The 8805-nt window shown below is 42.5% G+C and overlaps 1 pseudogene; it reads right to left on the bottom strand.

Annotated features, from left to right (window-relative positions):
- Positions 1-7655: 7655 nt before the first annotated feature.
- LOC129535357 (5S ribosomal RNA) lies at positions 7656-7774 on the bottom strand (annotated as a pseudogene).
- Between the last annotated feature and the right edge of the window lie 1031 nt (positions 7775-8805).

Raw genomic sequence — 8805 nt, 5'->3', positions numbered from 1 at the left:
TTGCACTCATCTCACACGCTAGTAAAGTCATGCTCAAAATTCTCCAAGCCAGGCTTCAGCAGTATGTAAACCGTGAACTCCCAGATGTTCAAGCAGGTTTTAGAAAAGGCAGAGGCACCAGAGATCAAATTGCCAACATCCGCTGGATCATGGAGAAAGCAAGAGAGTTTCAGAAAAACATCTATTTCTGCTTCATTGACTATGCCAAAGCCTTTGACTGTGTGGATCACAATAAACTGTGGAACATTCTGAAAGAGATGGGAATCCCAGACCACCTGACCTGCCTCTTGAGAAACCTGTATGCAGGTCAGGAAGCAACAGTTAGAACCGGTCATGGAACAACAGACTGGTTCCAAATAGGAAAAGGAGTGCGTCAAGGTTGTATATTGTCACCTTGCTTATTTAACTTATATGCAGAGTACATCATGAGGAACGCTGGGCTGGAAGAAGCACAAGCTGGAATCAAGATTGCTGGGAGAAATATCAATAACCTCAGATATGCAGATGACACTACCCTTATGGCAGAAAGTGAAGAGGAACTTAAAAGCCTCTTGATGAAAGTGAAAGAGGAGAGTGAAAAGTTTGGCTTGAAGCTCAACATTCAGAAAACGAAGATCATGGCATCTGGTCCCATCACTTCATGGGAAATAGATGGAAAAACAGTGGAAACAGTGTCAGACTTTGTTTTTTTGGGCTCCAAAATCACTGAAGATGCTGATTGCAGCCATGAAATTAAAAGACGCTTGCTCCTTGGAAGGAAAGTTATGACCAACCTTGATAGTATATTAAAAAGCAGAGACATTACTTTGCCGACCAAGGTCCGTCTAGTCAAGGCAATGGTTTTTCCCGTGGTCATGTATGGATGTGAGAGTTGGACTGTGAAGAAAGCTGATCGCCGAAGAATCGATGCTTTTGAACTGTGGTGTTGGAGAAGACTCTTGAGAGTCCCTTATACTGCAAGGAGATCCAACCAGTCCATGCTAAAGGAGATCAATCCTGGATGTTCATTGGAGGGACTGATGCTAAAGCTGAAACTCCAATACTTTGGCCACCTCATGAGACGAGTTGACTCACTGGAAAAGACTCTGATGCTGGGAAAGGTTGGGGGCGGGAGGAGAAGGGGACGACGGAGAATGAGATGGCTGGATGGCATCACCGACTCTGTGGACATGAGTTTGAGTGTACTCCGGGAGTTGGTGATGGACAGGGAGGCCTGGCGTGCTGTGATTCATGGGGTCGCGGAGAGTCGGACACGACTGAGCGACTGAACTGAACTGATAAGATATTGACTAGCTCTCTGTGCTGTATAGTAAATTAAATCCTTATTGTTTATAGGTAGTATTATCTATCTGTTAATCCCATACCCCTAATTTATGCATCCCTCTTACCCTTTGGTAACCATAAGTTTATTTTCTATATCTGGGAGTCTATTTATGTTTTACAAATAAGTTCATTTGTATCACTTTTTTAGATTCCACATATAAATGAAATCACATGGTATGTTTTTCTCTGACTTCACTAAGTATGATAATCTCTAGGTCCATCTATGTTGCTGCAAATGACAATTTTCATTCTTTTTTATGGCTGAGTAATATTCCATTGAATATCTGTATATCTGTATCTACATCTATCTATACCACATCTTCTTTTATATTAGGTTATAGCCAATTAACAAGATTGTGATAGTTTCAGGTGAACTGTGAAGGGACTCAGCCATACATATACATGTATCCATTCTCCCCCAAACTCCCCTCCCATCCAGGCTGCCACACAACATTGAGCAGGGCTCCCTGTGCTGTGTATCCAGTACTGTGATGTGTCACATCTTCTTCACCAGTTGTCTATTGGTGGGTACTTGGGTTGCTTCCATGTCTTGGCTATTGTAAATAGTGCTTCACTGAACATTGGGGTACATGGATATTTTCAGATTAGAGTTTTCATCTTTTCTGGTTATATGCCCAGGAGTGAGAATACTCAGTCATGTGGTTTCTCTAGTTTTTTAAGGAGCCTGCATACTGTTTTCCATAGTGACTGCACCAATTCACATTCCCACCAACAGTGTATGAGTGTTCCCTTTTCTCCACACCCTCTCCAGCATTTATTATTTGTAGACTTTTTGATTATTGGCTGCTACGTTTAGATGAGAGTGTGGGAGAATAAAGGTAGAAGCATGGAGGGGGCTCATTGACATAGTCCTGGGGTAGAGATGATGGCAGCTCAGGCCAGGATGGTAGAGGTGGAGGAGATGAGAAGTGATCAGATTCCACATAGAGTTTGAAAGTGCTGAAAATGTTAGTCACACAGTCACATCCAACTCTTTGTGACCCCATGGACCCAGCCAGACTCCTCTGTCCATGGGATTCTCCAGGCAAGAATATTGGAGTGGGCTGCCATTCCCTTCTCAATAGAGTTTGAAGGTAGAGCCAATAGCATTTGCTGATGGATTGGATTGAGGGCTTAAGAGAAAAGGAGGAATCAAAAATGACGCCCAGGACTTTGGTTTATGCAACTGGAGGAACAGAGTTGCATTAGAGAGATTGAGAAGGTTGTGGGTGGGTTTGGGGAAGGAAGTAGACACAGGTCAAATGTTGGGGTTTTGGCTTGTTGAATTTGAGGAACTTCTCTGACATCTAAGTGGAAAGGTAGAGTAGACAGTGGAATAGATGAACTTGGAATTGATGGAATAGGCCTGAGTTGACCTTTGATTGGCAAAGGGGGGGTCTGGGCAGCTGCATGGAGGCAGGGCCCCAGCTAGCTCCTTCACTCCGTTCTCAGGGCTGGAGCTGGATCAGGTACAGGATCCATCTTTGGACAAAGCTGAGATTCTCCCTTCCTTTGCTGTCTCCTTGGCTTGTCTTGGTTTGTCTGTCTTCCTCAGGTCCTAGGCTCCTTGTACTACTTTGGCTGCTTAGAGTTCCACACCTCTTGGCCCCTCTCACTGTCTTTTTCCTTTAGGAAGCTCTGAGAAAGAAGGGGCTGGCTAGACTCCAAAGTTGGGTGGAGGGTAGGTTGGTTGCAGTCAGCCTGGAGTTCCCTCAGGGTCACTGGCTATTGGCATCAATTTCAGAAATAACTTATAAGAATAAAGTGCTAGGAATACTGCAGTTAGTATGTTCTTTGAACCCATACGTACAATTAACATCTTCTTTGGAGGTTACATTTCTCATGTTTGCAGAAGGGATTTTTTTCCTTGTGATGGTGTAGTAACACATACAAGTAAAATAGTACCTAAATACTGGAGTCTTTCTTGGACATGTGCCTGAGTCTTCTTTTCTGATTCTCCATTTTCTATCTTGGTGCTGTCAGGTCCCTGGAGGGTACTACCTGTTCCCATCTCCTCCTGATGCAGAGGGTCACTTAGGTTTTCCAAACCCAGAAACCCTCAGATAACTTAACTTCTGTAATTGCTTAGCAACCCAACTTGGTACCAGTGGGCTGGAGAGTGAGCTACTGTTTCCCAGGTGTGTGGCAGTATCACAGATGTTCTTGGCATGTGGCTAAGCAGCCAATCACAGACAAAATCAACTCTGGGTGCCCTGGTGCACGTGGAGATGCTGTAGGTATTAACCAGAATGAACCCTCTTCTTTCTTTGATAACTAACACAATTACTTAACCTTGCTCTTATGGACTGCACATTGTGTACATGGATATACTGGCAGGAAGCATGGAATTATTTATTTTCTCATCACGTTCTTCTGACATAATTGCATAGAAACCTTATGGCGCTTTGGAGATCTTCTGTTTATGAGTCACAGAAATTAACTTTCTTTTCATAAGAGGTCTTTATAAAAAGAAAAAATAGAGCCAAATGCCTGTTCTTTGAACTTAAGTTGCCTTTCTTGACTCGTTGAAACCTGAATCTGGATGTCTGTTAGTCTTAGCCTTGCTTTAACTTTGAATTTCAATTATTCAGCCTCTGCACCCAAGAGAATGCCTGAAACAAATGTCCCAACCTGGATCTCACCCATTACTGAACTCAATCATTTTTCTCCCCTGTCCCTGTTGCCTCGGTAGTCCCAAAGGGACTATGGGGAATCCACAGAGCTCTGTAATGAAATAGCCACCTAGGGTTTTATAAAAATGTTTGGAGACCCTAGGTATGGAGGAGATTACAGTGTCTTTGTTAATCAACTGAAAAATAATATTAAATTGAAAATAAGTATAAGGAAGCCCAACAAAGTTGTTTTTTCCATAATGATTATATAATTAAATTCTATTTCTGAAATACCAAACCTCAAATGCTTTCAGCTACTTTTTTGGGGGGCGCCTAGCTTCATAGGAATCCTAAGCATGGGATGAATTTGTCTGTTGGGTAAACCATTGCTGTTGCCAATGAATATTTTGTCACCATATTTAGCTCCAAAAGTAACTGGGGGTAAAATGTGTTCTTGGGATGTTCATTATCACTTTATAATTCCTGGAACAACCTTTAAGAGAACTGTTCTCTATTTAAAAGGACTGAGCTTACAGCTTGGTCTCATTGCCATTAAAAGAAAGAAGGTACTGGGAATTCCTTGGCAGTCCAGTGGTTAGGACTCTGTGCTTCCTCGGTAGGGGCCTGGGTTCAGTCACTGGTCAGGGACCAGCTTCTCTCAGAGTTAGGACCGTAGACAACTGCTGATCATTGAATGGGTTGGGAAAGATAAGACTTTCAGTTGAATTGGAGCTGGGCTGCTGGAGCAGAAGGGTGGACTAGAGTTAAAAATGCCCGGGACAGCATGCACAGTGGGGCAAAGCCCAGAGAGCCCGGGCCAGGGCCCACACAAGTCTGGCGCTGAGGGTAAACTGTGAGAAAAAGCAGAGGGATATATTGGAACCCTTCCCAAAATGAAAAGGGGAAGGAAATGGAAAGTAGCTCTTGGACCACAAGGTGGGGACAAGAGAGAAGGTCAGGAACTCATTCAGGCAAGCATTTGACTCAGCAAGCATAAGACTCAAATTAGGAGACCTAGGGATTAAAGACTCTTGAGAGTCCCTTGGACTGCAAGGAGATCCAACCAGTCCATTCTAAAGGAGATCAATCCTGGGTGTTCATTGGAAGGACTGATGCTAAAGCTGAAACTCCAATACTTTGGCCACCTCATGAGAAGAGTTGACTCACTGGAAAAGACTCTGATGCTGGGAAGGATTGGGGGCAGGAGGAGAAGGGGACGACAGAGAATGAGATGGCTGGATGGCATCACCAACTCGATGGACATGAGTTTGAGTGAACTCTGGGAGTTGGTGATGGACAGGGAGGCCTGGCATGCTGTGATTCATGGGGTTGCAAAGAGTCGGACACGACTGAGCAACTGAACTGAACTGAGGGATTTCCTGGTGGTCGAGCAGTTAAGACTCGGTACTTTGACTGCTGAGAGCCCAGGGTTCGATCCCTGGTCGGGAAACTAAGATCCTTCAAGTTGCGTGTCATGGCCAAAAAAAAGAAGAGAAAACCTAGAGAATGCACAACAAATATCAGTTTTGTCCAAAAGTGCTTTATATCCATTGGTACTGCAAAAACTGGTCCCAGGATATGCACAGCCCCAAATAGACAGGTGTGAGCAGCTGAGTGGCGGAGTCTGACTGACGGTAAAGCTAAGGGATCTGGGAGAGAAGCACACGGACTCTGATTCACTTGGTCTGATGAGCCCAATGGAAAGGTGCACGTTTTATCCGAGATAGAGATGAAAATGAATAGAGAATCTCTTGTTTGTCCAGGTCCCCTTAGACTATGGGATAGTCCAGGACCCGAGTGGTAACCAGGTGCCAACCTTGTTCACAAAACACTACTGGCAAAGGTGCCGTCTCATCCAGTACATAGACTCAATGCATGGTTAGAGCTTATGGCTGAGTCCCACCCAATCTCAGATCTGGATCTCTAACCCCTGGACTTCTGACTGTCCCAGGGTCCTGAGAGGTTCAAATTCCTCTTTGTGTGGCCATAGGATTTGTTGTACTCTGCAGTTCCGTTGTCTTACTGTATTCCTAACAATGCTTTCTTGTGCAGCTCCTGAGATCAGTTAAGAGCAGGAACCTCCCCCTCCTGCCCCCACCATGATTACTGATAGCTCTTGGCCAGCTTTTACTGGTCTGGTCTCACAAGGCATGTTTGGGCATTCTGGTAGCTTTCACTTTTAAGTTTCGCAGTGCCATTCTGTCAAAAGGACTGAGGGCAAGGTCACCAAACACCGGACGGGGTGCCGTTGAAAGACCCCATGCATATTTGTACTTGAAATATTTCCTCCTGACTGACAGTCAGCCGGGGTCCCACACAAGCCAGGAGGCTTCTGTTTTCTCTGCCTGCAGATGGAGTTCTTGTTTTCCTGATAATTAGGGTCACTTTCCTCTCCTTTCTTTGTTTGGATATCCTTATTTCAATTGACCCAAAGACTTGCTTCTTAGCCTCCCAAATCATTTTTACTGTTATATCACTATATATGGGTTAAAGATAGTACTTCTTTTTACTATATTTTATTGCAATTCAAAATAACAGACTGCCATTTTAGCCATTTTAAGTGTACAATTCAATAGCATTAATTACATTTACAGGGTTATACAGCTAACCCTTTTAAAAATATTTCATCACCCCAAACAGAAACTCTGTACCCATTAAGCAATAACTCCCCATCCCCACTCCTTCCAGTCCCTGGTAACCTCTAATCTAATCTGTCTCTATGAATTGATGTATTCTAGATATTTCATATAAGCAGAACCATATATGCTTTTTATGTCTGGTTATATAATTTATAATGTTTTCAAAGTTCATCTAAAGTTGCAGCTATGTTTTAGAACCTCATTTCTTTATAAAACTGAACAATGTTCCATTGTTTGGATTTTCTTTATTCATTCACCTGCTGATGGACACTTGGGTTGTTTCCACCTATGGCGAACAATGCTGTTATGAATGTGGGTGTACAAATATATGTTTGAGTTCCTGTTTTCAATTCTTTGGGGTATATACCTGGCAGTAGAATTGTTGGATCATATGGCAAATACTACTTTAGAGGAACCAGCAAACTATTTCCACAGAGGCTCCATCTTTTTATAGTCCCACCAGCAATGTATGAGGGTTTCAGTTTCTCTACATCTGTGCCAACACTTATTATTTTCCATTTTAAAAATTATAGCCATCCTGCTGGGTACGATGTGGTATCTTCTGTGGTTTTGAATTGCATTTCCCTGATGACTATTGATGAGCATCTTTTCATGTACTTATAACCCATTTATATATCTTCCTTGGAGAAATGTCTATTCTAGTCCTTTGCTCGTTTCAATTAGGATGTTTGTCTTTTTGTTGTTGAGTATTAGGAGTTTTTTAATATCCTTCTGGATATCAAACCCTCAAATATATGATTTACAAATGTTTTCTCCCATATGTGAGTTATTTTTTTTCTACACTTTTTTTCCCCCAAATGTCTATTTCGTTCTTTACATCTTCTTTTTCTTCGCTGAAACTTTCTATTTTTCCATTTATGTCAAGAGTTCCAGATTTCTTACTGGAGCACCTTTTTTTTGCCATGCCACATGGCTTGCTGGATCTCAGTTCCATGACCAGGGCTTGAACCTGGGCCACGGCAGTAAAAAATCTAGAATCCTAACCACTAGGTCACCAGGAACTTCCAGATTTCTTTAAAATTAGCTTGGGCATAGATGCCAAGTCTAGTTTTGTTTTTTAAGCCTATAGCATCCAGAATTCTCAGGTGGTCTCCCACTGAAGTACCAACCAGGCCCAACCCTGCTTAGCTTTGTAGATCAGATGAGATTCAGTGACTTCAGGGTGGTATGGCTGTAGTTTTTACACTCTCTTAATAGAGTGTTGATGCAAAAAACACTTGAAAAGATGCTTGACATCAAGAGTCATTAGGAAAATACACATTAAAACCACAGTGAGATCATACTTCACACTCACTCGCTCAGTCACGTCCAACTCTTTGTGACCCCATGAACTGCAGCCCGCCAGGCTCCTCTGTCCATGGGGATTCTCCAGGCAAGAATACTGGGGTGGATTGCCATGCCCTCCTCCAGGGGATCTTCCCAACCCAAGGATCAAACCCAGACCTCCTGCATTGCAGGCAGATTCTTTACTAACTGAGCTACCAGGGAAGCCCTCACTAGGATGATAATGATCAAAAAGACAGATGCAAGTGCTGGTGAGAACTGTGAATAAATTAGAACTCTTGTATATTGCTAGTGCAATGGGAAAATGGTACCATCAATTCGTAAATACAGAAGTTCCTTAAAAGATTACACATAAAGTTACTGTTACGGCATAACAATTTCAATCCTAGGTATATATCCAGAATTGAATACACAGATCCACAGATCCGTACAGACATTGTTCAGGAATGTCATAGCAGCATTATTAACAATAACCCAAAGGAGGGACTAATCCAACTGTCCATTGAGGAAAGAATTACAAAGTATGGAATATCCATACAATAGAGTATTATTTGGTCAAAAAAAGGGATGAATTCCAGATACATGTTCCTCATTTATGAACTTGGAAACACTATGCTAAGTGAGAGAAGCCATTTGCCAGACACATATTTTGTGATTCCATTTGTATGAAATGAACAGTTAGGCCAATGTATCTAGAGTTTAGGATGATGGGGAAAAGGGAATGATGGCTAATGGATACAGGTTTAATTTTGTGGTGATAAACATGAAAATTATTACAGTGATGATTGTACAACACAGTGAATGCACAGAAAACCACTAAATGATAGTTGTTTTTTAAATTTTTGGCCACACCCCATGGCATGTGGGATCTTAGTTCCCAGACCAGGGATTGAACCCATGCCATCCGCAGTGGAAGTGTGTAGTCT

Source organism: Moschus berezovskii, chromosome X (assembly GCF_049115385.1).
Source record: "Moschus berezovskii isolate FMDL1 chromosome X, NW_MosBer_1.0, whole genome shotgun sequence".
NCBI classification, from domain to species: Eukaryota; Metazoa; Chordata; class Mammalia; order Artiodactyla; family Moschidae; genus Moschus; species Moschus berezovskii.
This window is presented reverse-complemented; position numbering and strand designations above follow the sequence as displayed.